This window comes from Myodes glareolus, chromosome 14 (assembly GCF_982192425.1).
Source record: "Myodes glareolus chromosome 14, mMyoGla1.1, whole genome shotgun sequence".
In the NCBI taxonomy this organism is placed as follows: domain Eukaryota; kingdom Metazoa; phylum Chordata; class Mammalia; order Rodentia; family Cricetidae; genus Myodes; species Myodes glareolus.
In genome coordinates, this window is record NC_142039.1 from 71907105 (window position 1) to 71934924 (window position 27820).

The window sequence follows — 27820 nt, forward strand, 5'->3', positions numbered from 1 at the left end:
GACTCCTCAGAAAACCGCACAATTTAGGAAGTTTCTCACGCCTAGAGGCAGACTGGTCTAGTCATAGGCAAAATGAAGAATTCTACAGAGAGATTAAATTGAAAAGCAAACAAGTTAAGTTTACAAAGGAAAGCCCAGGCCCCACATAAGCAGGTGTATAAGTGACCACAGCCACAGGAAGGATGTTTGGCTTCATCAGTGGCCGGTGACCGGCATTCAACGCTGAGGTGACACAGGGTGACTGAAAACCAAGGGACTGGTCATACGCAGTGCTGGGGCGTGCAACCGCTAGCGCTCAGATGTCTTGCTGGTAAGATCGTAAAATGGTAGGATTGTTTTCAAAAGTAGTTTGGTCATGTGGTGGTTGCAGTGGGAATGTCCTCCATCATCTCAGACATCTGAACACTTGGTGGGTGGTGCTGTGTGGGGAGGCTTAGGAGGCAACGCCGCCTTGCTGGAGGAAGCATGGCACTGGGGCAGGCTTAGAGAGTTAAAAGTCTCTCCCCACTCTCTGTTTCCTGCTTGTGGTTGAGGATGGGAGCTCTCAGCTTCCTGCTCTGGCCATCATGTCTGCTGTTTGATGCCTTGTCTCCCTGCCATGATGGGCTCTTAGCCCTCTGGAATCATAAGCTCAGATCAGTGCTCCGGGAAGTTGCTATTGTAATGGGATTTTATCATAGCAACAGAGAAGTAAATAATGCAGGAATTCCTTGTTTAATTTATAGCTTAATTTTTATTGAAAATATATTTTTATATAACGTATTCTGTCTATAATATGGCCCTGTGATTTCATCCTAATATTTACGAAAAAAAGATGTGAGAGTATGTGCCTGTAAAAATATTTACAGGGGTGTTTATAGTGAACTTACTTACAACAGCCCCACACTGGAGATAAATCAAATGGTTACCAACAGGAACAGAATAAATAAAATATTTAGTAAGATCCTATGCACCAAGGGAGAAGAACAAACTAAAAATACCTGCAATAACATAAATGAACCTTAAAAAACAGACCAAAACTCCAGACAAAGAATGGAGTCGGGCTGGGGGTGGGGGATGCTACTTGGTACAGTTGTCCATTGTGCTGGGACTCAGAAAGAGCAAGGGACTCTTGGAGCGAGCAAGCAGGCAGTGTGAGAGCTAATCTTTGCTGTTAGCTGACACCTGGGGAGAGGGAGCCTCTTTAAGGAATTCTCTCCATCGCACTGGCCTATGCTGTTTTCTTGATTGCTAATTGATGTAGGAGGGTCCAGCTCATGTGAGTGTGCTCTTTCCAGGCAGGTGAGCCTGGGCTGAGCAAGCCAGGGCAGTGAGCCAGTAAGCAACCTTCTTTCATGGTCTCTGCTTCACCATCTACCTCTAGGTTCCTGCTTGAGTTTCTCCACGACGGACTGTTACCTGTAAGGCAAATGCATCCTTTCCTTTCCAAGTTGTTTTCGGGCATGTTTATTGCTGCAATAGAGAAGCAAACCAGGACCTGAGCTTGACTGGAAAGGTCTCTGAGGAGCTTTTTTAGGGTTACTGCAAGCGGTTAACCGTGCTAGCTGGCTCTGGGGGTGGCTATGCAGGTGACATAGTTGTTAGTTCTCAGCAACACCTAAAGTCTGAGCTTTCAAAAAGCTACTTTTGAAAACCAGCATCAGTAGCCAACACTGGAAGCTTTGTGTGCAAGCATCATGGCCAGCTGCGTGAGCAGAGGTTTCTATAACACTGGAAACTGTGGGCAAACATGGCGGCCAGCTGTGTAAGTGGAAGTTTCTGCAACACTCACAGGCACCTAGTGGGGTGGGACCCACAGAGACCTTGTTTTGTCTCATGAGGAATTAGAGAGCCTGAAGGATTGCAAAGCCAGAAGGGAACTCTCCGGGCCCAAGGACCCATACACAATAATTGTCTCTTTGGCTCTTGCTTTGTGATCTTGGGGCCTCCACCAGTGTTTGTCACGTGTCCTGCAGGTACTTGGGAAATGGAACTGGCTGGAATATGAACCTCAGTGTTGCAAAGATGCACCCAGCAGTAGACACTGTGTAGGGCAATGGAGGCCTTCTGAGGCTTCACCCTGGGCCTGATTGGGGTCCCTGGTTGGATATGTTTTCTTTGCTGGCACAGATGTTTGCCCCCCATGCTGGTGATGGAAACAGGTAGAAGCACAGGTGGTTTGGGAGAGAGTTCTGAAGTCCCCTTAGGCACGGTGCACATGGGTCTGTGCCAACTCCTCCTTCTCTGGGGACACACCTGCACATAGTACCTGTGTTTCTGCATTTGCTTCGTGGCCTGGAGGCCAGACCTGCTCCTATTTCTAGCTTTTGAGGTAGGTTTGGTGCAGGCTGAGGCATCACAAGCCTCATAAATCACAGGAGCCAGGCCCCAGGGAACTCACATTCCTGCCTTTAAAGTAGTTTCTGCTGGGGCCCTGTCCTGCATGTAGGTTTGTAGTGGGATGCTCTCCTCCGCACCTGCGCTACGATCACCTGGTGACCCACCCCTCTCCCATGCTTATGTGCTCCCAGTTCCTGCAGAGATGGAGAGAGTCCCCTGTGTTAGCACTTGGTCATCTGACTCCAGTCAAGACCTCCCAGTGACTGCTCTGGATGCCTGGCCTGGTTGCTCAGCCCATTGCACTGCCTTCTGCCTTGAACCGTCTCTGTCACCGCAAGTCAAGGCTACACAGCCTGAGGATGGCTCCACATATGGTCCCAAACTGAGCACAGGCAGACTATGGCTCCACACGGGGTCCCAAGCTGAGGCTCAGTGTCTTGACAGGGAGGATCATCTGTCTTGTTCTCACACACCTTGTCCCCAAAGTAAGCCTGAAGTAGGGACTTCGTGACCCACTGAGAGCAGTACACCGAGGGACAGAATAACCCGTTCCACACATGTACTTTGGACAGGGAATTGCATACCACAAAGCTCCTGTCTGGGTTTTTACTTTGTTCATCATACTAACCCTCAGGGATCTCAGTGAGGAAATGCCATTCCTACATTGAGAAGAAAACAGGCTCCCAAAAGCCTTGGTAACTTGTCTGATGTCAAATGATGATATCTGAACTGACATAGATGGACAGACAGCCCATATTTGATGTTCCTCCTTAGATCTTTACCTGGTCTACGGCTGCTGCACATCTGGCCAGATGGGCTGTTGGGAGATTTCCTCAGATGCACTCAAGATGAGACCCAGCAAGATGGGAATGACAGCCTCATTCCTGCCCACCTGCGTTCCACACTCTTGAGGACTGTTCTTGGAGGCAAACGGCCACCATCTTCAGAAGCTCACCTGGACCTGACCCCCCAAAATAATCAGAGTTGAGCTTCTTGGCTGTTTTCCTCTTCCTGTAGAAGGAAGGGGAGGGTCATGGGTCCTTGGCCGCCTGCATATCCAGCCTTCTCCCAGCCAGTTGTATGCAATTCTGCCTTAATTGCACACTGTCTCAGGGTTTTGGAGAGGGGCTAGAGTATATGGGACTCTGGAAGGACAAGGGCAGGGGCTCTGTCTCTGTCACCATGGGGAGCTATCACCCATGTAGGGTGCAGACTGTCTAGTGTGGCAGCCTGTAACCACTCTGCTCTTAACCCTGATAAACTCATGGGTTACCTGGGGTGAACTTCAGTAGGCTTGTACCTCAGTTAGTTATTAGGATATGAGAAGGAGGGGAAGACATTGTTTATGTGTTTCCCTGCCCTGCTTCGGGAAGTTTAGCATCAACACAGAAAGGGATAATTGTTTTTATCCAAAGAACTAATCTGACTGTATCCCATTGTACTTACTGGGGTCCTAGGCTCTGGCTTTGTGTAGACTTTGCAAGCTCGGATCCATGTTCAGTGTTAGGATTTCTTCACACAGACGCCAAAGATGAGCCTGGAGAACCTTCTGGAAATTCCCTCCAAGGTTGCAAAGACAGATCCTGGCTTCATAGTCTTCTATGCTGAGCCCCCTGGTTCTTCCTACTTACTATGCCTCTCTAATCCATAGTGGGCTTAATAACACCCCTATTTCCCCCAAACAGATGTCCAAGTCCTGACTCTCTGGGACTGGTGATCATATTTGGAATGGGATATGGGCAGGTGTAACAAGTTAAGGTGAGGTGACGCTGGACTAGGATGGGCTGTCAACAGGCCCTGTGAAGACCAGACTCGGGGAAGGTGAAGGCAGGGGTGAGAGTGATGTCAGCATACGGAGGAATGTCACCGGCTGCTGGACACCACTGCAGGCCAGGAAGAGACAATACACAAACCCTTCTCAGAGCCTCCAGAGGGAGCAGGACCCTCAGTCTGCCCTCCAGACTGTGAGAGCACACCTCTGCCGTTTGGTGGAAGTTGATTGTGAGCATTTGCTAGGAGGGCCGTATGTGTGGCAGTAGGGCACATTATTCTTTCTCTGTGTGGTACTCGGGATCGAGCCCAGGCCTTGTATATGCCGGGCAGTGCTTAGCACTGAGATATACTCCCCCCCAACCAGATCCTTTGGATTTGTTGTTATTTGTTTGTTTGTTTTGTTTAGAGACAGTACCACTAAGTAGTTCAGACTGGCCTTGAACAGAAATCTTCCTGTCTCGGTCTCCAGAGTGGCTGAGGTTATAAACTTGTATCACCAGACTCTGCTATGCAATCTCTGTTATTCTTGCAGTGGGAGAGTATGGGCCATGCAGGGGTGGGGGCTGGGGTTCACTGCTGTCTGCATACGGGAGGGACAGAGAAGGTCCAAAGCCAGGAAGGCCATTCAACACCCTTTCAGGAAGTGTGTCCTAAGCTAACTTGTCCTGGGGGCCCCTTTCTCATGGAACACCTGCCAGTCAAAGTGGAGCATGCTGGGAGAAATGCTGTCCAGCCCCACCAGGCGTCCCTGCTGGCTCTAGTCCTGCCACTGCTTGACCAAACCTGCTCGGCTTATTCATCACTTCTGACAGCCCCTGTCACTCCCATCAACACTGAGACATAAAAGACCTCAAGACAGTTAATTATTATAGACAAGGCTATGAAAGTGCCATTCACAGTGAGCCGTGAGCAAGGTGGTAATATTTAGTATCAGGCAGAGCCCATGGGCAAAAATAGCAGCGGCAGATGTGCGGGCCAGAGCTGTTTCACCTGGTGAAAGAGAAGCCTGGGGTGTGGAGCAGCTGCTGGGAGTCTACACTGGGTTCTCGTGGCTTCCCTGAAGCCGCTAGTCACTGCCTAGGGATGCTCATTTGTGCCCCTTTCCCAGCCAGAAGGACTCTGGGTTATGTCCACAGACCACTCTGCAGCTCTCCCTGGGCCCACGTGTGGCATTTTCTTACCTTGGGTGCAGGTACCTAGGCCTGAGGGCAGAGAGCCACACGTCTGCTCAGTGTGCCCAGCCTGTTTCCTCATCCCACCATATAGCAATGGACCTGGCTGGGCTCCACAAAGCAGTGCCTGTCCCTCCCCCCCCCCCCCCAGGCGTTCTGCTGTCTGCCATTTGTCCTACTCCCTACCTTGGCCTGGTTCACTTCTCAGTACAAATGTCCTTCCTCGAGAAATCCTTCCTTGACTCTCCACCCGGCCATGTGTCCCCTCTACTCTTCCTCTGTCACCCTGGGTGTCCTCCTTCGAGGCATTGACACCTCACAGTGAAACGAGGACCTCATGGACGTGTTCACTTCTGTCTTCTCTTCTGAGTGTCCCAGCAAGTATCTCTTTGCGGTGTGCCAGCCCTGAAGGTCCAGGGCAGTGCTGTGGAAACCTGAGCACCCCTCGGGGCAGCCTTGTGCACTGCCTCGTGCAGCAACCATGGGCTCTTGCAAAGGTTTCCACCAAGACACGCAGTAATGTGTGCATCAGTTTGCTCCGTTTGGTTAGTGTTCTGACTGTCACATCCCATTTTGGTCTTGGCTTGAGGTTATGAAGAAGGCCGGGGCCTCAGTGATGGCGCACATACTAGTCCAGGCTAGGCTGTGATGTGCAGACTCCAGCTGAGGATGCAGGCAGCTTTGCTATGTGGCACGGTCTCTGAAGGTGCCTGCCAGGGGGAAAGGCTTGGCTTCTCGGTTCTATGAGTTTCCTCAAGGCCAGGCCCACCTTAACCAGAACAATAACATCTGGGTTAGATGGGCAGAGTCAGAGTTAGATGACAACTCTAATCCCATCCCACGCAGCCCCACTTGGAAGCTTTTTCAATATTTTCCTCATACCCCAGCAGCACACACCCTCTGTTAAATAGTGGGTGGGATGGCGGCAGCATCCATACTTTAGGGAAGAGAGATCCGAGACCTGGAAGTGTCTTTCCCTGGCTAAAATTACAGGTTTGGGATTTTGGGCTGTCAGACTAGTCTGGTTCGTAGATTTGATGATGTAAGAAAGGCTCAGAGTCTATCTAATTGTTCTCTTTCCTTCTCTCACTCTCTTTTCTTCCTCTCTCTCTCTCCCTCCTTTCTGTCCATTTGTTTCATATCTATTGTGTTTGAGGAAGTACGTTAAGACCCTTATGTGAATCACCCCATTGCTCTTACCTAGTCCCTCTACAACTATTCAAGGGCAATATTATCCCCATTTTCTGGATTAGGAAATACAGAGGCAGGAGCTGGGTAACTTCCCTGTACTTAACAAGAGTAATGTATGAGATAGCCAGGATTCAAACCCAGCACTGGCCTAGTTCTGTTTTTCCAACTTTGCCAAGCATCTAGCTGATTCTGCGGTACCAGGCAAATTAGAGTGGCTTCGTGTCTGGGCTGACTGCATGCACACTCAGCAGCCAGAGGGAGCCGAGGGTGGCTCCTGATACAGGCTGGTATGGCCAGGGTGGCTAGACTGAACTAGTGGGCTGCCAGGCACTCTTGGTGACATGCAAATGACATCCACGGGGAACTGTCCTGTGGCCTCCCTAGTTTTGTAGAGAATGGGCTGTGGCCTCCAGATGGTCCCTGGCACTGTCACCACTGTGGAGCCATGGGAGGTCCACTCCACCAGCGGTAGTGTGGGGCTTTGGCCGTGAGCTTTGGTTTCTGGCTCTATCGAGTAAAGACGTTAGCATTTATCTCATGAGCCGCTCTGAGGAGTCCAGGATGGCACAATGGCATGCGCAAAGTGACTAGGACCAGGTAAACATGCCATCCTAGGCTTGATGACCGTGACAGTGAGGAGGGTGTTGGTACTGACGATGCATGTGTCCGATCCCCGTCCATTCCAGACTGTGTACTAGATTAGAAGCATTCAGTGCCCACCAACCAGACCCACACAAATGCCTATGTAGGGGGCGAGTCTGCCCAGGTTTTGTAGAGTCAGCCATCTCTGGACCCATCCACTCCGAGACAGTTCACCTACAGAGGGAAGCCTGAACCTTCCTCTCTGGGAGGTAGGGCCATGCTATCGCAGGACACAGGGAATGTCAGTGATGCCTGACAGTGGCTGGTCCCTGCAGCAGTCTCTCAGCTGGCCACACTAGTGGCTGGTGGGAGTTGCTCTTAGGGTGAGCAGGCCTGACTGAGTGCAGGTGTGTTTGAGCTAGCTTCCCCACCTTCATTCTTAAGAGTCGCTCTCTTTGAACTCACTGCTGCCCTTTCTTTTCCAAGCCTCTCTGAGGCTCGAGCCCTGCCCATCACACCTGTCACCTGAATAAATATGGCTGTGCTGTTGGCAGCATCTCTAGGGCGGTGACTGGCTAAGAACTGGGTAACCAAGAAGAAGAGGGGAGTTGTGAACCTCCAGGGTTCTGGAGACTTGTGCCAGGAATTGCCCTGCCTTCTCTGTCCTGGGGCTTCAAGAGGTCCAGCAACACCCCCTGCCTCAAAGGACCAAGGGCATGAGATGCTGTTGTCATCAGCCTGGAGTGTGGTGACAAGCCTTCCATGTTCCCAGCAACAGTCAGTGCATCACTATTCTGTTCAGAAGCCCATTTGTAGGAAAGTGACAAGCACAGAGACATCCCCGGGGCAAGCCATGGACACAGTGGGACCCCAGGAGCCTAGAGCTGCCTGGACATTCTGAAAGAGGAGGAGCTCCCAGGAGGACCGGAGGAGAAAGGGGCATAGCCCTTTCTTCAAGTCGCCAACATATGGACATGCCTCATCTCCCCCTCATCTCCCAGTCTAAGCCCATGGGATGAGTCAGCCAGGATAACCGTTGTCCAAGAGCTAAGGAGACTGTGGGGCAGTAGTGGTGAGGACAGGAGCTGCTTAGGGCAGCTAAAATGTGTGAAAGTCTAAGAACTGCTACCATTTGACTGTTGGGGTCAGGGAAAGAAACACATACAAACTGTGGAGGTGGGGGAAGGTATGTGTGCTGCGGGGGAAGCTGGGGCCAAAGGCTGGCAGGGCACCTGGCAGGTAAAGCGCTTGTGTGTGGTGGCAGTGATGGGAAAATCCTGTGTTTGTGTACTGTTGGCTATGCCCTTTTAGTTGGACTTCTGACCCGTGGTTACTGAGGAGGGCAGTAGCTGGTTCCTGGAACTTGACACCATCTGTCAGCGGCTCTGAAGTCTCCCGAGGTCTGAGGACTGCCTCTTGCTGACTTTTGGGCATGGTTTCCCTGTTGTTCACCTTCCCTAGCTCACCCTCAGCCCTTAAATCTAAGCCCTCAACATCCTTTTCACCCAACTGTGTGGTCAACCCTCCAACCAGGGATCTCTCTTGGGTTTCTGGGCTCTTCTCTCTACATTCCTTCACCCTGTCCACAAGCAAATCCTCTGCCCTGACGCCTGAGCACCCCATCTGTCTCCCTGCCGCCAGCTGGGTCAAATGGTCCCTCCTCTGCCTTGTCCCTAGTCCTGGTCCCTAGCCCCGTTCGTCCTGAAACGCTCCTGTGCACACTGCACACTCGTGTCTTATAGAATTCCTTCCCTCCTGCTAGAGTAACATGCTCCAAGGGGGGCCTTTGGAGTCCCTCATGCTGGGTACTGCATGTACCCCTCCCTACCCTGGCACCTCCTCCTGTCTCCTGGCTTCATTGTCATTTTCACCCACCCCCCACCCCAGTCCCCAAGTGCATCCCTCAGTGCATTTCTACCTGAAGTTCACCTGGAACACTTCCCCCACCCCCCATGAGTCACTGCTGTCCCTTAGGTCTATACGTGTCCCCTCTTTGCAGAGGCCTCTCATGACTCCCTTGTTCCTGCCGCTCTGTTTCATGGCTGTCTCCATCTGAAATGGTCTTCCGAATTTATTCACGTGTCAACTTTGTCTGCTTCCCCTCAGTTCACGTGTGAATTCATGAAGCCAGGGCCCATGATGGCTTTGTTTACTGCTGGACATACCTGGCATGCTGTAGGCTTCCTGGTCTGAAAAAAAAAGTAACAGTAAATACATGTCTGCATGTTGAGTGAGAGGAGGGCAGGCTGTGAACAACCAAGGCTTCTGTGCCTTGTTATAGATAAGGCCACACATCAGCAGAATCCAAGAAGCATTGGAACCACACCTGTGAGTTCATTATTTAGTTTCAATGGCTATTTTCTTCTGCCTATCTGTTCTATACCTCATTCACCAAGAGTTATTCAAAAGCTAATACAGGGACTGTGTGTGTGTGTGTGTGTGTGTGTGTGTGTGTGTGTGTGTGTGTGTGTGTGTGGTGGTGGTGGTGGGCAGGGGGAAGTGGCTTAGAAATATTCCCTGGAAAGATTCTCCCAGAGTGTCCCCGTTTCTCTCCTCCTGCCCTGCACCCTGAGTCTTCTGGGCTCTGTCTGCTCTGCTTAAGATCAGCCCTGGCAGAGGATCTAATTACTTCCACGGAGGTCCAGATGGCTATGCTTTAGAATCACTGAGAGACAGTTCACTCAGGAATCGAATGGTGGGTGGGACCTGGCTGTCAGACAGGGAGAAATGACCAAGCTGTCCCAAGGCGGCCTGGTCACAGCTGGGCTGGACCCTGTGTTGCTGCTGCCAGGTGCTTTGGGAGAGCAGGCCTTGGGTGCAGGCCATGGGAGGAACACTTCCTGAGTCAGCCAGGCCTTCAGTGCATTGGGGAGAGCCAAAGATCTTGAGAATAACCCCTCATGGCTGCTGATAGAGAAACTCCAGAGTAAGCCTCTGGAATCCCAGAGGGTGAGTGGGCCATCTTCATGAAAGGAGGTGGCCATGGGCACAATGGCCAGGTGTGCTTACTCCATCTGGAGTTGATGGAACGCCATTGCATTGGCAGGGTTTTTCTTCAGGTTATGTGGCTTTGGCCAAGCTTCTTGTACTGTTTTTGAAGATAAAAACCGTTTTGAGGAGAAAATGACACGAAGCAGACCTTGCCTCACATATTGAAACCTGTCTCCAAACTGAGATCCTAACTGGCCACTCTCACAACCGTGACACAGAGATGCCCCAGCCCCTGAGTGGGTACCACCAGTCCTGCCACTGTGTCTGGGATATGGGTCACTGCCCAGGAAGGAGCTCCCTGGACATGGGCTCTAAGCCCTAGACCAACTCTCTCTTCCCAGACTTCCTATGAATTTGTGTGAGAAGTTTTGGAGATTAACTGCCCTAAGTCAGAGGCTCCATGACAACCAGGGAACTTGGGAGAGCGCTTGGTACAAATCCAGGTTCTTGGGGCTGGGTAGATGACTCAGCAGTTAAGAGTGCTTACTGCTATTGCAGAGGCACAGGTTCAGTTCCCAGCACCCACATTTGGCATTTATAACCACCTATAACTCCATCTTTAGAGGATCTGACACCATCTTTTGGCCTCTGCAGGCACGGGGTACATAAAGAAACAAACATACATACATCCACAGAAAATAAAACAAATCTCGACCCATGGGCCTCACTCCAAAGCACATAGAGTCAAAGTGCCGACCTGAGGAGTTTGCTCATTCCTGTGGTGTGAACGTTGGGAGCATGGCCAGGTTAAAGCTTGTCATGTGATGACATCGAACACATTGGGGAAAGAACGTGTTGTGGATAGCAAAGCTGGTACAGAACGGCTTCCACACGCCACTGAAGGTCCCCTCTGTTCGGAGTCCCCGCTTGACTGCTGCCTCAGCAGGTGCTGACAGATACCTGACTATGAGCAGCAGCGGTTACTCCCTCTGCTGCAAGAGGAGGCTGGGGTATCTGACGTTGTGATAGGACTTGGCCATCTAAAAGTTCACGCTTGAGAACACACACACATCACAAGACTGGGAAATAGCTCAGTCAGCAGGGTACTTGCCAGGAAACTTGAAGGTCCAAGTTCGATTCCCAGTATCTGTGTGAAAATGCTCCATGTCAAGCAAGTGTTGGGGAGGAGGTGACATGAGGACCTCGGGGCTTGCTGGCCTGCTTGCCCAGGGGACTCAGCAACCTCCAAATTCAGCAAGAGACCTTGTCTCAAAAAATGTGACAGTGCTTGAGGAAGACGTCCAGCTTCTGGCCTCCGTGTTCATGCTCCTGCATGCATACACACGCAAACACACAAAGTCACACTAAAGGAACATTCGCTGGTATCCTGTGGTACACGCAGCCCATGACTGAATATATCTGGCAGGCCGTGTGTGTCCTAGCTATGCAGGAAATAACAGTGATCTCCAGTTATAGCCCCTGAAAACCAAAACCAGAAATGATTACCAAAGGGCAGAGAAGACTCAACACACTAACACTCCCCATTTGCTGTGAGCCACATGGATGGGCACAGTGCTCGCAAGACACTGCTGTCCCTCGGCTTCTTCCGGGTTTGTTCTTTTTAAAGTTTTGGCCAGTGGCAAAAGTGTGTTCATGTCGGGGAACAAGCTAGGTCTTAGAGCTGGACTGCTGGGGCCCTAATCCCGGGCTACCACTCAAGGAGATCTGAGTATTGGGCCAGTGCCCAGCCACCCAGCTTCTCAGCAAGACAGTGAGTTAGACATCTGTCACGTGCCTGGGGAAGGTGTGGAAGAGCAGAGCAGCTAAATGAATGGGAAGCAAACTCCTGACCGCTCCTACGGAAAACAGGAAGCTATGTTTATTCCAGGAGCTGGGAAGCTCCCTGGGAAAGTCGATTGGCTCCCACAGGTGAGGTAACACGATTTTCACAAAGGTGAATTTTACCATTTAGCTCCATGGTCTTTTCTACAGAAGGAAATGTCAAATTTCTTCCTATAAAACTCCTCGTGTTGATTTTTTTTTTAAAATCTGGAGGAATCTCTTGGCTTATTTAAGATATAAGCTAGCTCCTCTTAGCTTTCCTCCCATGACCACCTTTTCATGGGGTTAGGATGAAGCTCTGCCCTTCCCTCCAGTCATTCTTCACCCTCAACCCCCCCAGACCTGTGAGACAAAGAAGTGTCTGTCCTTCAGACACATATGTGTGTGGAGTGCTCACATACAACCTACAGGCCTATCCAAAATGTGTGAAGCCACAAGCACCCGAGTTCCCAGTGAGGATGTCCTGCAGGACAGAGGACTCGTGGTTCCCCTGGAGTGACAGACTGTGAACAACACAGGCTTGGACTCATATCCACTTGTGTGAGAGTTTGACTGTTTGGAGGTTTGTAACAATTTGGAAAAAAAAAGAACCAAAAAAAAAAATCTAAAGATGAACTGCAGAGCTTACCAAAATTCATGCACAGCGGAGAGGTCATGTACGGTTGAGGTAGATGTGGAGGTGCAGGGTTAAATGGTGGCTGTGTACAGTTTATAGTAGAGGACGCCCATGGGACTGCTGCCTCCAGCTCACATGCTGCAAGGCTCTGCTTAAAATGCCACCATGCATGCTGACTGTCCCTGAGAGAGCAGCAGATTAACCCATTACCCAAGAAAGCAAGTCCTCGCAGGTTCTGGGTACTTGTCACTGTATGTGGTGTGGACAGCATGCGTGCTCCCTCGCAGGTTCTGGGTACCTGTCACTGTAGTGTGGACGGCATACGTGGTCCCTGGAAGGTTCTGGATACCTGTCACTGTATGAAGTGTGGATGGTGTACGTGGTCCCTGGAAGGTTCTGGATACCTGTCGCTGTATGTAGTGTAGACAGCATACGTGGTCCCTCGCAGGTTCTGGGTACCTGTCACTGTAGTGTGGACGGCATACGTGGTTCCTGGAAGGTTCTGGGTACCTGCCACTGTATGTAGTGTGGATGGCGTACGTGGTCCCTGGCAGGTTCTGGATACCTGTCGCTGTATGTAGTGTGGACGGCATACGTGGTCCCTGGAAGGTTCTGGGTACCTGCCACTGTATGTAGTGTGGATGGCGTACGTGGTCCCTGGCAGGTTCTGGATACCTGTCACTGTATGTAGTGTAGACAGCATACGTGGTCCCTGGCAGGTTCTGGGTACCTGTTGCTGTATGTAGTGTAGACAGCATACATGGTCCCTGGCAGGTTCTGGGTACCTGTCACTGTATGTAGTGTAGATGGCATACGTGGTCCCTGGCAGGTTCTGGGTACCTGTCACTGTATGTAGTGTAGATGGCATACGTGGTCCCTGGCAGGTTCTGGGTACCTGTCACTGTATGTAGTGTAGATGGCATACGTGGTCTCTGGCAGGTTCTGGGTACCTGTCTCTGTAGTGTGTGCAGCATACTAACTTAACTGTGTCATCACCAAGCCTTCTAGAGAACAGCAGGCTATTCGTGGGGAATTTTTGACCAATAGAACACTTGATGCAGATTTTCAGCTGGATGTGTTTGAGGAGGAGGAGGAGGTCAGTAGCCACACTCTGCATGGGTCAAAGGTCAAATGTGAATGGTTATCATGTAGCCTGCTGATATTTTTGTTGCAGTAGCTAGCTTTAGAAAATCCTAAGGCACTGTAGAAGTATAGTGCCCTTTAGAGAGCCTGGGGACTGCTCAAAGGAGTCCAGAGTCAGTAATATTCCAGAGCTGCCGAGCTGAGGTGCTGGACTCTTGTGGCTCTGCCGTTGTCATGGGCATAGTGGGCAAGAGACCAGCAGTTTAAATAAGAACCCTAACTTCCAAAGTTGAGTTCTGCATCATGGTGTGCTGATCACAGACGAGGCTGTGTGTGGCCAACACTCAAAAATGTTAGAAACTGCGTACGGATGTGTCTCTTCTAAGCCACACGAGGCATCTGGGCTAGTTTAGTATACAGATCAAAGGCCTTCCCGTTGTCCTTCATACTCACCTGCGCCTCGTGCCAAAAGGAGTTCAAGGGGCAGAGGGGAAGCCTGGCAGAGAGCCGGAGTTATTTCCTGTCTTTACGGGCTGTGAGTTGATTCCAAACCTTCTTAGGATCGGCCTCACAGGTGGCTTTGGGTCTCATGTCAGCTCAGACTAACCAAAAGGGTCTTCAGGGTGCTTGTGACTTGTCGTGCTTGTGTTTGGGGGGAATAAAGGGCCACTAGAAAGAGGCCTTGAGAGGTGGGGTCCCCGCAGGTCCTCCTTCCATCTGCTTCCCCTCTCTCTTCCTACAGGCACATGAGACTTAAGTATGAATACAGGAGCCTCTTTCAAGTGGCTGCTGTCCCCCGCCCCACGTCTTCGCCTCACGCCAGAATTACTCGTGCCTTTGTGCGCTTTTCTCATCGCCTGGGCTGTGCCTTTTGGTTCTTTGAGACGTGCTGGCATCCCAAGACTCTATTCTCTCTTGGCCACTGTTACACCTGGTGACTTTCATGTGCCCATATCTTTCCTCCCCATTTCCAGTCACTTCTGGGACCTCTGGGCTTCCTTGCCTGGCCTGGACCACTCTAGGCCCTCACTGGCTCCCCGTCCCCTCTAGCAACCGACCTCTCTTACTTACCCAGCTGTGGCTCAGGCTGAGTGCTACCTCGGCCTTCTGAAGCACACAGTTCTTGACTCCTCGCTCACTTGACAAGTTTGCCTGTCTTTGTTAGCCTTGACCCCGAATTGTCGGTGAGAATCTGAATGTTCTTTGTTCCAAAGCTTTCTCATTGTTTTCTTTCCAATTGTAGAAAACATCTCCCGCCAGGCACACCCCACTGTTTCTGTGAAAATTATAGCCTGGAAATAACTGCTTAAGGCAACTGCCAGGCTCGGTGCTCACTGCAGAGAGAAGATGCCAGCTGCTGGCAGGGTTTGCGGGCTTTATTTTGGGAACAGAGTTCATCAAGGAAAGGACAGGATTTTCAGGTGCCCCCCACCCCCACCCCCCACCACGTGTCGGAGATAGCGTGTGAATGTCTCCGAGTAGGCTTCTGTTTTGGGAATCCAAAGAGAAAGAATTTGAGGAAGAGTCCGGGCTTCAGCTTCCCCTCACCCCACTGCAGTCCCTGCCATGGGCTCCTGTCTGAGGCTTTGTCTTGACGGTATTGTTCCTTGTTCAGCCGGATGATACCTGCCGAAAGACTGGGGTGCCAAAAGACTGTACCTGCCCCTAGCATCTGGACCACTTAGCTCCCCAGGAAGTGTTTCAGAGTCCACTGAGGAGAATGAAGTGGTTGTATCTTCCCCTTAAGTATTGTCTGAAAAACAGAGTGTCTCTATATAGACCTACATATCATTCTACCCCCCCCAACCATCTCTATAAAGCTAATTGCAGGACTTCTATCTAGGCAGACAGATAGCGATATACAGCCCCACCCTCAAGAGTCTAGTTACCCAGTCTCAGGAATTTATGTTCCTCTCCCATCAAATCCTGCAGTCAGGCAGCTGATTGGACCAACTGATGAACGATAGTTGCTCAGCATTAGCCCAGTAACTTACTATCCAAATTGTGACATTACCGATACCTGATAGTGGCTACCCTGGAGTGCTGTCTGGAAACACAGACCTGCTGAGCAGCATGTAAAACCCTGATGGTTTGGGTCCGGGGCGCAGTGTGGAGAGAATTAACCTTGACGGTGAAATTTCCCTCTCTCACTCGCGTAATTACTTTTGACGCTAGGCATCTAATGTTGCCAGTAGTTGGGCGTTTCACAGTTTACAGAGCTTTTTCAAAACTAGGAACTGGTGTGGTCCATTTGAGCCACTGTACTGAGTTTCTGGAAACCCCAGGGGCCCAGCAGACCCCCTTCAGGGCAACCCTCACTCAGGCCTGGATTCTAATGGCTGTTTAATTAATAGGTGACCTAAGGACAGAAGTGCAGAGTCCCTGAATGAGACCATCTACCTTCCGAACATGAAAAAGTTAAGACTCCCGGAGATCAAGAAGGGCTTGGCTCATAGTGGCAGGACCTTTCTTACCCTCTGGGCTAGTTCTGACTTTGCATATCTCTTAGTGACTAAAGTGATCTTAGGGGTAAGATACCTTCTGATACTCTGTAGCAGAGAGATCTGTAGGTCTCCTCCTCCATAATCCTCTTTGACTACAGCGAGGTCCTGTATAGCATGGGGCAGAGAGCTGGGGCACAGCCCAGGCCTAGCTCCATCCCGTGGCTACAGATTCACCTTTCCCCACATGACCCTGGGGAGTGCTGTGGCCCTGGGGAACCGTGCAGTGAGACAGGCTGAACACCTGCTGCTCATCCCCCGCCCCCCACCGCCCATCCCTACCTCCCCAGGACCCAGCTTGAAGAAGCAGCCATAGAGGCCCTCAGAAGTGCTGCGAGGCAAGGCTGAACCATAATGGTTTCCGGGTTGTGGGCTTGTGAAGTTGGAGCCATTTCCCCTGGCTCCCCATCCCACAGGCCTTGGGTCCTGGCCATCCACCTGGAGCTGGTTAGATGTATTCCGAATACAGAGAGATGCATTAGTTTGCCTCCACAGAGGCCACCAGCTGGGCATGATAATCAGGAAGGGCAGGGTGTCTGTGTAGGGGAACCTGGACCACAGGAATGCTCCAAGCCTCCCCTGAGATGCCTAAGACGACAGGCAGATGAGCATCTTCCTTTCCATAAATTCCTCAGCTCCTTTCTAAGCCTTGGAAAGGATCTGCTTCTTTGGGGCCTTGGAGGCCAGAAGGGCAGCGGTCTCTCCACGCAGATCCTCTGCCATCTCCCACATTCCTGGCCGCTCCTCAGTGCTGTGCTGCCACGGAGTCAGCTCAGAGGCCTTTGCCTGCCATCTCTGGCTTTCGAGGGTAGCCTGCAGCAGTGAGGCCAGTCTGGTGTAGTTGAGCTCAGGACCCATCTTTCCCCATACCCTGACTCAGATGCTCTGGCTGGAAACACAGGCAGGCTAAGGCTGTTAGACACACTGAGTGCTTCCTCTACTGGGCTTTGTTCTGAATAGTTTCCATGTATGAAGCCATCCCGTCTTCTAGCCCTAGGAGGTAGTAGGGTCCCTCCATGTGTCATTCTTCACGGATGGCGCTAAGGAAGCATGACTGCCGGGCGAATGCCAGGGGCCACAATGCTCGAGTGGTAAGGCCTTTCCGGTCACCTGCTGGGGCTCCCCAGGGGTATAGGGTGCATGAGGAGCCCGGCAGAGAGGACATGGGTCAGCTACATACTCGACTCAGCACTCTGGCCTCAGGCCTGGGGCTTTTGGGAAGTGACACAGAGATTGATACAGGCAGATGTACAAGGAGATTTGCACAAGTAGATGCCTGAGTCTGTGACGGAGAGGACCGTCTGCCACCGTGCAGGTAAACATGCTGTGGGCCGGACAGGAGAGAGCGGAGACTTAAATGGGAGAGTCAGGAAACTCGGAAGGCTGGGTGGCTGTTTTCGAGGGCGGGGGTAGGCGAGAGAGCTGAACTGGGATGGGAAGGCACAGCGAAGGTGCAGCTGGTAGAACAGATTGCTATGCGGATGCTCACACTTGTTCTGTGTCCAGACGGGCACTTCTCTATGTGAGCCACAAGATGTGGCAGGGACACAGTAGGCTAAGGAGTGTTTAGGTCCTGGAGCGTGGTCAGCAGCCCCATCCTTTCCTGGGTGCCATGGCTCTCCGGGGGACTCCTGTTGACTCCAATGACCTTTCCCACCCCCACCCCCAGCATGGCCCATCATCTCATCCCAGACCCTACAGATGCGTGCTGCTGCTGCTGGGTGGCCTGCTGCTCAGGTGGTGCCAGGAGGCTGTGACTACCAACTACCGGAGGTGACTTCACCTCTCAGGACTCTCCAGAGCCCCAGGGGATGGATGGATGTTTGGGCACCAGCGTGTTGTCATGCACAAGGCATTTGTGAGAGAAAACAAATTTCTTAAATTACAAATCCATCAGTGCTGTGTTAATTCCTCCTGAAAGAAAACATCCAACTTGGATCACCCAGGCCGTTTTCTCCTGGAACTGCTTGTACCTGTTATCAGGGATTTTGTCTAGCACTTCAAAGTAGGAAGGCTCGGCTTGCTCAGGACATGGCTCTCTGAGGCTAACGGGGGCTCACAAGCCCTTGCTGGGATATCGTCTTACTACCGAGGCTGGGTGTCTCACAGTGTATTTCTCAGCTTTTACTGGGAACAAGTTGGGTCTTATATAATTTACACTTTTATCCCTAGCAGTCATTACTGGGACAGTTCTGAGAGTAGTTTCTCCAAGGCTTTGGGATAGCCACCGCCCGCTGTCCTTGTTACCTGATGGTATGTTTCTATAGTGTAGAAGAATGCTTACTAGTGACGAAGTGTACCAAGACCTCCTTCCTGCAAGGTGGAAGCTGCTTCCCACTGTGACAAGCCAAGGCAGTGCAGAGGTTCCTCCATCTTGTATTCTTGCTGAGACCAGTTTAGGTTTAAGTAGAATCTGATCCCCTTAATGGGAAGCCCTGTGGAGAATTACCTAACTCTCTTCTAGGAGCCTGGAGTCAAGATGTCCCGGCTAACTTACCTTAACTTCTCTGTGATGGTTATTCATGGTTGTCAGTTTGACACATCTGAAACTAAAACCCAAAAATGGAGGGCACACCTGGGAGAGCTTTTTTGTTTTGTTTTGTTTTTGTTTTTTGCTTAATTTGTAGGAGGAAGATGCACTTCTACTCCCAATGTTTGGCTTAGAAGGACACATGCCTTTAATCCAGATCTTTTGATCTGGAAACGACAGATCTTGAGGTGGGAAGATACACCTTTAATCTGGACCATACCTTCTGCTGGAAGCCAATATATAGATGTGGAAGAAGGAAGCTTTTACTCTTTGCCTGCTTGCTCTAGACTGCTTAGCTTGTCTATTCCTTCACTGGCATCAGAGTCTACTTCTTTGGGACTCCAGTGTAGACTGCAGACCAGCTGAGACATTCAGCTTAGTGGGCTGAGCAAGTACTGAATGCTAGGACTTAACTTTCACAGTCAGCCATTGTTGGATTTTTTGGACTGTCTGTAAGTCAGTCCAATAAACTCCCTTTATGTAGATAGATTCATTCTGTAAGTTCTGTTACTCTGGAGAACCCTGATTAATGCATACAGTTATAAATAATAATAATAATAATAATAATAATAATAATAATAATAAAACAGCCTGCTTGTGTAGAACCTACCTCTCCGGCTGCTTAGTGTAGCATTTGTTAACCTGTTTGCTTACATAAAACCTCCCCTTGCAGCTGCCAAACAAGAAGTGATTTTTGTCTTTAAAAACTCCGTGCTCTAAATACTGGCCATACACTTGGGTCCAAATACCTGAGTGTTGTCGCAGGAAGCTGGAATAAAAACTTTCAGTTGACTGTAGACAGTGCCTGAGTGGTCTTCTCTGGTGGACCCCTGCACCACCACTGAGAGACTATGAATCAGACAAATTTCCTGGTAGGCAGACAGAGAGAGAGAGAGGGCTCATGGCCAGGTAATAAAAGGGGAGAATTTCCAAGATGGCTGGCTTCTTCCTCATTCTCCTGACTTGAGGCAAAAATTTGGCAGCTTAAAGCAAAGGTCTTGTAGGTTTTTTCTCCCACCAGCAGGCCACCTGCTGATGAACAGGCTTAACAAGTCAAGGCTGGATGGGGGGACATGTTATATAAAAATGCCACCACCCCCATCAACCATCCTGTCTTTCTTCAAATTGACCAATTTCAATTACGGGAGGAAAATTCTTTGGAAACTTAAAAAACCCAACCCCCAAGAAGAGGCCGGACCTTTTGGCTTTCTGAGTCCTCTATCCTCTTTGTGTGCCTGCTGCACGTGTGTCTCCTCAGCCCCCAATAAACACCTTTCTTCAATTGTTGAGCCTTGTGTTTGTCACCGCCACTGTGGTCTGTTGTGTTCCAGATATTTCCTGCCTTTTCATTCTTTAACTGGCTGAGAAAATGAATCTACTCAGGAGCGCCAGACTGTATCACTATGAGGGAAAGTGACCACTGTGTTACCTGACCTGGCCACTGGACACCCAATGGAACCCTCATAGGGCAGAGGGCAGAACTAAGCGGGATCCCTGAGGACTGAGAGGGGAACTCTACTCCACAGCCCCGCCTGCTACGCGCATGGCTTGTGGCTGTGGCACTGGGCTTTAACAGGCTTCAAGGGGGGAATGACCCTATTGCTGATTGACGTGAGTTGTACTAGGGTCAGTTCATATGCACGTAGACGCTGATTGGTGAGTTCAGTGATGCTCCCATACGTTGAAATCACCCCCATACCTGTGGTTGTGACCTTATTTAAAAAAAAAAAACAGGGTCTTCACAGGGGTAATTAGTTAGGATGGGGGCGTGATGAATCAGGGTGGGTCCAATACTCTGAGTCCTTATGAAAGAAGTGACTCTCTCTCTCTCTGTCTCTCTGTCTCTCTCTCTGTCTCTCTCTCTGTCTCTCTCTCTCTCTTTCTCTCTCTCTCTCTCTCACACACACACACACAGGAAGTATGATATTGCGAAGATTGAGAGTGAGTCTCTAGAGAGCCACTAGAAGCTGGAGAAGGCAAGAAAGGAAGAAAGGCAGGCAGACAGGCAGGCAGGCAGGCACAGCACAACCTGCTCTTACCTCATTTTCAGGCTCCAACACAAGAGGACAAGAGAAGAAATTTCTACGGTGTCCTGTGTTATGTCATGTTGCAGCAGACTCAGCACAATGAAAGGAAAGGCTGGGTGAAGGGACCCTCCCGCCATGCCTGTCTCCCAGCATATAACCACACAGAGAGCGTTCAAGAAGTCAGTTTTCTGGCCTGACCTAGATTTGCAGGTCTGTGATTATAGCTGAGGCAGAGGCGGGAAAACCACTAGCGCCGGGCTTGTCTATGCTACAGAGAGAGTACAGCACCACGCTGAGTGATTTGACAAGACCCTGTAACAAAATACAAGGTGAAAGAAGGGCTTGGGGTAGAGCTCCGTGGTGGACTGTTTGCCGAGCACATGGAGGTCCTTGGTTCAGCCCATGGTACCACTCACACGCACACACAAAGCCAGCGTTCTGGGACGAGTCATAGCCTGACAAGGAGTGGGTGAGCTCAGGTTTGGAGAGAGGTGGAGGCAGACTGATGCCCGATGGCTCCCGCACAGGCTTTGTCTCATGGAATGTTCTGGAACCTTTGCTGCCTACAGCCTTGATGAGAACTAATAACCAGGCATTGTGCTCGAGCTCCAGAGCCTTATCTTTCCCATCAAGCCCATGATCGATGATGACGTCATGAGTCCAGAGAGGCCCAGCTCCTCCACACCAGCAGGTTACAATAGGCCAAGAGGAGCCTGGTCTTTGGGGCTCACCCTGCTGCCCTCTTTGTGTCTAAACTGGGGGTTCCATGGTGCCCATCTCGAGTGGAGGTGAGTCCTTCAGAGGATTTCATCCAGCATCTTCTGCACGTGCTCACACAGCGAGCATGCGATTATGGCCATGGGTCTGTCAACAAAGAATCTACTTATTTAAGAGAGAGCTTTGCAGTGTTACAGAGCAATAGAAGGGACAGCTTACTCTTCTTAATGTATTTTTTTTTTTTTACTATTTTGGGTAATGCTGTATTTTGACCACATTCACACCCATCAAAATCCTACAGCTAACTCCTCCCATCTCCTATTTTCTTTTTTCTTTAATCATTATTGTTACTTGTATAAATAATGTAATTGTAAATAAAACCTGACATGTTCTTTTAGTGTTGCTTATGTGCACGTTTTTAGGGATGACCACTTGGCATTGGTTAACCAGTTAAGGGTTAACCAGTTATTTCTGGGGAAGGCTGACTTTCCTTCTCTTTGCAGCCACTAATGGCTTATAGCTCTTCATCGAGGGGTAGGTCCTTGTGAGATTTTTATTTTCCACAATAGCACTTCAGCTGGTACTGTCATTGTTTAGGTCATGGTTAGGCAGCCATACTGTTAAGCATTTGGGGTGCAGCTCCCTTGTCCTGTATGGAAGAAGAGTGTCTCGGCAGATGTCCTGGTCCTCTGGCTCTTCCGGCATTTCCACTCCTCTTCCATGAAGAAGGAACACATTGTCAGTCCCTCAGGGGGCTGAAGAAATTCCCAGTGCACTGAGCTGCCTGACAGCCCCCACAGGCACCAGGCTGCACTGTTGAGGGAGGACAGTAGGAAAGTGGATGCAGTTATTAGAACAACATGAGGATCCTCATCACTTAGGAATTGTTCTGTATCTTGAGCAGACTGGTGAACACCTGAACAAGAGAAAACTGAACCAAATGCTCCTCCCTCCCTCCCTCTCCTCCCCTTTCTCTGCTCTTGTCCCTCTCCCTACCCCCTTCTCTCTCATCCCTACCCCTGTTCACAGGAGAAGAATGCAGATACAACTGTGCGTGAGTGAGCAAGTGCAGGACATGAGACCGCCCTGGCTGTGATGGATTGGCTTGCTTTCACAAGTTGCCTTCACTGGGGACACCAGATAAAGAGCCCACTGACATAAAAATCTACAGTCGTGACAGAATAAAACATTAAAATGAGAAACATTGACTTTGGAAATAGAATGCAAACAAGATAAATCTGAGCTCCTTGGGCTTTGCATTGATAAATCTGTGATTTATTTTTCCCTTTGGGATTTTCCTAGGCCCATTTTCTCAGTGCATGTCAAATTGACTTGAAAGATACATACATGAGCCCACTGTGTACCAGAAACTCGTGTGTGTGTGTGTGTGTGTGTGTGTGTGTGTGTTGGGTCTAGAAGCAGGCTAGGATACCGGGCAGGCAGACAGAGAAGCAGCAATGAGGAAAAAGGCAGAGAGTGGAAATGTGCCTTTCACAGTGGGGAAACACATGGAGTCTCAAGGGCAGGGGGAAGGGGGAGATACAGGCCATAGGGCAGAGAGGATGCTGAGAGATGCCTTCAAAGGAGCAGCAGAAGCATTTGGGGAGGGCCCCTCAAGCATGCAGAAGGATGGGTCTGTGCTGAGTCCAAAGAATCCCCAGACAGGGATGCACCTAGACTGCTCCCGGTACGGCTGGGATTGTAAGAGGGGCAGCGAGGACGAAGAGAGAGGGAGAGAGAAGCAGTGTCCATGGCTGGCCCTGGCCACAGGAAGACCGGAGGCCTTAACCTTTCTCACTCTGGAGGGCTAGAAATAAACTCTTGCCAGTGTTCCTGTGAGTTGAGCTAGCCTCTCCTGAAAGTCCAAGACTGCAGTCTCTGGTGGCAGCAGACACCATATTCTCCACTGATTGGGGTGAACCCCAGTGGGTAAAGACCTCATACAACCAGAGATGGGATCTGGCTTACAGGAAGCTCCCATGGAAGCAAACCCTGAAGTGTTGTGGATGTGGGGATCTAGACCCTGATAATCATTTGTGCCAAGGGTTGAGTGTGTCCGTTTTACTATTCTTTTACTCAAGAGTTGCCCACAGTCCCTCCAGCCTCTGCCCATGATACCAGGTCAGCTTCTTGCTGTGGCCTGGGTGGTAAGGAAGGAACTCATTCAGGGTTCCCATAGCTAGCAAGTGCTGCATTCACAGGAAAAACCCAGGTTTCCCAGCAACCAAGTTCAGCTGTGTGCTTTTTATTTTGAGATCATGCTAGGCTAGGCTCTCTGTAGACAGAGCTCTTGGAGAGAGGACACATCCTGAGACACTATGAGTTGAGAGCACCCTGGCTTTCCTGACCCTCACTCTACCGTGCCTCCACGGACCCAGCGGTCCCAGAGGGTCCTGCTTACATGATTCTCCCATGCTCCATTGCTCCAAGGAGGATCATAAGCCAGGCATGAGGACACCTGGACTCACTTTATTAAGAAGGGGAGAGAAGCAGAGTGGAGGAGGGAAGAAAGGCCGTACTGTGGCGTTCTCTGCGTGAGAGAAGTCTGGGCTCAGCTCCTACCTCTGATGCTGGCTTACCCCTTTTCTCAGTGTTCTTGGGCATGGCAAGGGTATAAATGGTGCCGAAGAAGAGAGTGCTTTTAAAGGAAATGGCAGAGGAGGGCAGATGGCGTCTTCTGTCTGGTGCCCTTTGGGAGACCACCTAAGAAAGATCTGTGAAAAGGCTCAGCAGTTGCTTAAGAGACGTTGAGAGTGTAATCAGATAGATCTCAGCTTCAGAGGGAGGGAGGGAAGGAACGGGTGACAGGTGGAGTTCCCGAGGGAGGAGGGGGTGAGAGGGAAGAGGGTTGCAAAGAAGCTTGTGCCTCAGGCAGGCTGCTGACAGTCCTGCTCACCGACAGGGAAGATGCCAAGGTTCTGGGAAGATGGAGATCGACCTGGATGGAGCCCAAGAAGGATGAGGTCGCCATGCTCTGAATTCCTCTTTGATTATTGTAAGATGTGCTTGGGTGATAACGTGTTGTTGAAAGTCAGCAATGGCCAGCAGGGTGGGCACGGAGCCCAGGTAGGTGGGGCTGTGGTCTCCCTCTCCACAGACTGCTCCATAGCGCCCCTGGACAGTTCGTCCCCCGGGGCTCTGGACCCCAAGTGGACTTCAGCTTTCGCTGTCAACAACTTTAGAAGGCCCGGAGCAGAGGACGATTTAAATTAAATATGTCGGTCTGGCAGCCCTGGAGGAAGAAGCTGCTTCCTCTTGTCTGTATGTTAAACCTCTTACCTTTCTTGGCCTATATGAAGATGGCACTCTGTCAGGATGTCTGTTGGTCTGTCCACCTGAAGTAATAGGAAGCCTGTCTCAAGATTCTCCCACTAGTGGTGGTGGCTGGCACCTTCTGGGTGGGTATGAGTGGCCAGTTGAGGGACCTATGCATGTATGTAGCATGTTTGGCAGTGTGTGTCCCTGTTCTGTCTGGGCTCGCAACTATGCTTCATTTTCCTCGTGACAGAGAACAGGAAGGACATGGAAGCTTGTAGTCATGGGTGTGTGGCTTTGGGTGTCAGCTCTGTTTTCTGGGTGCTTGGCGCTCACCTGTGGTGGAGTTTCATCCGAGTGGGTATATGACATTGTGGAGATTGCAGGACGAGACCCTAGTAGACCAATCCTGCCATAAGGACTCAGGCATAAAATAACTGCAGTTACTGTAATTTCTCCTGACAGCGGAGGGATCCTAGAATATCCTCAAGAGCGCCATCCTTTTTCCTGTTATCTGTTCTGTCCAGCCAGGCTGGCCTCAGCTGGACCTCTCTCCTCTCCTGCAGGCAGAGCCTACCTACCCTGGCTGCACACAAGAAGTTGCCCCGGATATGACCCGCCCCTGTCAAGACCCACCCTGCTTGCTATATGGCACCTATGGTTCTAAGAAGCCTGTGTGGCCAGCTGTGTCCTCTCTGAGGAAGGGGCAGGCCTCTCTCTGAGGACATAAGGCTGTATTTGCCCTCACAGTGCCCAGCTTCCCATTGTATCAGTACTACAACAAAGCCTGGCGGTAGCTTCTTGCTGGCCGATTCTCCGTTCGAGCTCACCGACTCTGCCACAGCAGTCAGGTGCCGCCCTTCTCCATCTGTCCAGTGTGAGGAACATCCGGCTCTGCACGGCAGTGCTTCAGGGACGAGTGGGGCCTGAGGAAATGGTGGCCTTCGCTCTCAAGGGTCATCTGATGAGGGGCTGTGGGAAGGCGCTCATGGGTTGTGACCGCGCACCTTCTGCACTTCTTCCCTCACTGCCAGCCAGAAGGTTAGGTGGCTGCCATCTTTCCATTCGCTGGCTTCACAGAACACAGGTCTCTGCCACCACCTGCCTCTCTGGTGGTGCAGCGGGCGGAGCAAAACTTTAGTGCAGACACAAGATTCAGTGTTTCAGCTCCGACATTTTTTTTTTTTTTTAAATCCCACTTGGGTAGCAGCAATGGAGCTAGGCTCATTTTAATGATAAGTTGTAGGGTTGAGGAAACAGCTCCAGGGACCCCTTGGGTATGTGGACTCCATTTTAGTTCTTACTCTTTTTCACTTGAAAAAAAACTTGCCCAAACCACAGGGTAACAACCGGAACAGAATGCTGCTTTAATCACCGCAAATCCCATCACTCAACCAAATCAACCGTTTTTAATCTTCCCTAACCTTCCCAGAGCCTCCTGTGAGCAGACGGTTCTGTAAACAGCCAGAACCACAGCAGTTTGTATCCGGCCCCTCGCTTCTCAGCCTTTGCTCCGTGAGGCTACAGTCTTTCTCGGGAATCCTCTTTAATGGGCCACTCGTGTACCCTCTGGTGAGGCTCCTGCTATCTGCTTACTGGTCCCCCAAATGTCCTTTATGTCATCCCTCAGAAGAGGTCAGAGTTAGTCAGGGATGGACATCTAGAGTCCGAAAATCTCTCAGTGTTGCTGGACTGAATTATCTGGAATCACCTGGCATTATAATGAAAATATTTCCCTGGGACAGGGACCCTCCAGCTCACTCCTGTATGGCAGAGAAGCCCCATCACTCTCCTCTCTCTCTCTCTCTCTCTCTCTCTCTCTCTCTCCAAACCTTGCCCTCTTAGAGAATCGCCAACAAAGAAAAGGTACCCAACAGCCCAGTTCCACACTCTTGGCAGCTGCGGCAGCTCCTCCCCTAAGTTGCTAGCAGCCGAAGTCCCCCCCAAAGCACCCAGCTTTTGACCACACTTGGACACAAACCCAGCTTGTGGATGACATGTCCTCACCCCTCGCCTACAGGGTATATAACCTCCCTGCTTTAGTTTGGGTGTGTGACTTCTCTGGGCCCCATCTCTGGGGCTGGAGAACTCACCCAGGAGTTGCTTTGCTCAAATAAACCTGTTCTTTTACGTTTTTAATTTGACTTACTGTGTCGGCTGAGAAACCTATTATTGTGTTACAGAAAACCTATTAGGTATAATCACAGTTTCCAAGGCTGGAGCTCTCTCTCTCTCTCTCTCTCTCTCTCTCTCTCTCTCTCTCTCTCTAATTTTGCCTATTTCTAATTACTTCTTTTTTGAGATTATAATATAATTACAACATTTCCCCTTCCTGTTCCTCTCTCCAACCCCTCTCATATTCCCATCTTCTTGCTCTCTTTCAAGTGCATGGCCTCCTTTTTCGTTCTTCTTACATGCATGCAATTATGTGTGTATACATACATGTTCCAAAACATATCAGTACCACCTGCTCATTCTATCTACCATTACCCGTCTGTATGTTTTCAGAGTTGACTATTTGGTATTGGATAACAGATTGAGTGCTCTTCCCTGGGCAAGACCATTTCTCCCTCTCTCGGCATCCTTGGCTATAGTTCTGGAGGGGCGGCGCCCTGTGGACTCCCCCGGACTCCATCCCTGTCTGATCTGTCTGCTATTGTCTTTATTCAGCTCATGTTTGCGTGACCGTGTTGTGGAGACTTCAAGGTGTAGCGTCTGACTTTTCTAGGTGGCGTGGCCTCCCAGCAAACTCCTGATCCTCTGGCTCTTAACTGATCCCCGAGCCTTAGGTGCAGGGTTTGTATTGTAGACGCGTCCCTTGGGACTGGGTTGTGCAACTGTGTGTTGATTAGTTTTGTTTTCTGCCTTGGTTTCCCTCTGTTGCAAAGAGAAGCTTCCTTTACAATGGGTGAGAACTACACTTACCTTTAGGTATAGAACAAATATTTAGAATATAGTTAGGGATTATGCTGGTTTAGTAAAGTGTGAGTTGTGGGTTTTCCTCCAAGATCCTGGACTTCACTAACCCTGAGTAGTTAGCTGGATTTCCAGTTCCAAGGTTACTGTCAAGCTGTGCATGCCACGACTTCACGCCGCTCTGTCTTGTCGAGCTGGTCGTTGTGGTGGAGCTTTACATATCCCATCCCTCATTTTCTAAGAAGTCTCCTACAAGATCTCCCTGGGCTGCCATGCCATCTTAACATAAGGAGAGGAGAGCAATTGCTATGCCATTGTAACGTAAGGAGAGCTCACTCCTTTCCAAGGGTGCTTCATCTTACCTT

At 50.4% G+C, this 27820-nt stretch overlaps 1 protein-coding gene across 3 annotated transcripts in view; it reads left to right on the forward strand.

The window, feature by feature from the left end:
* Positions 1-27820, forward strand: part of LOC125409009 (uncharacterized) — a 74806-nt gene that overhangs the window by 31912 nt on the left and 15074 nt on the right. Inside the window, exon 3 of one of the 3 annotated variants that reach the window (XR_007234656.3) lies at positions 22314-22551. The exons of the other annotated variants lie outside the window; for them this stretch is intronic. The gene's annotated coding sequence lies outside the window, so the exon portion shown is untranslated. Of the gene's footprint in view, positions 1-22313; positions 22552-27820 lie in introns of those variants that run through there. 3 annotated transcript variants of the gene reach the window in all.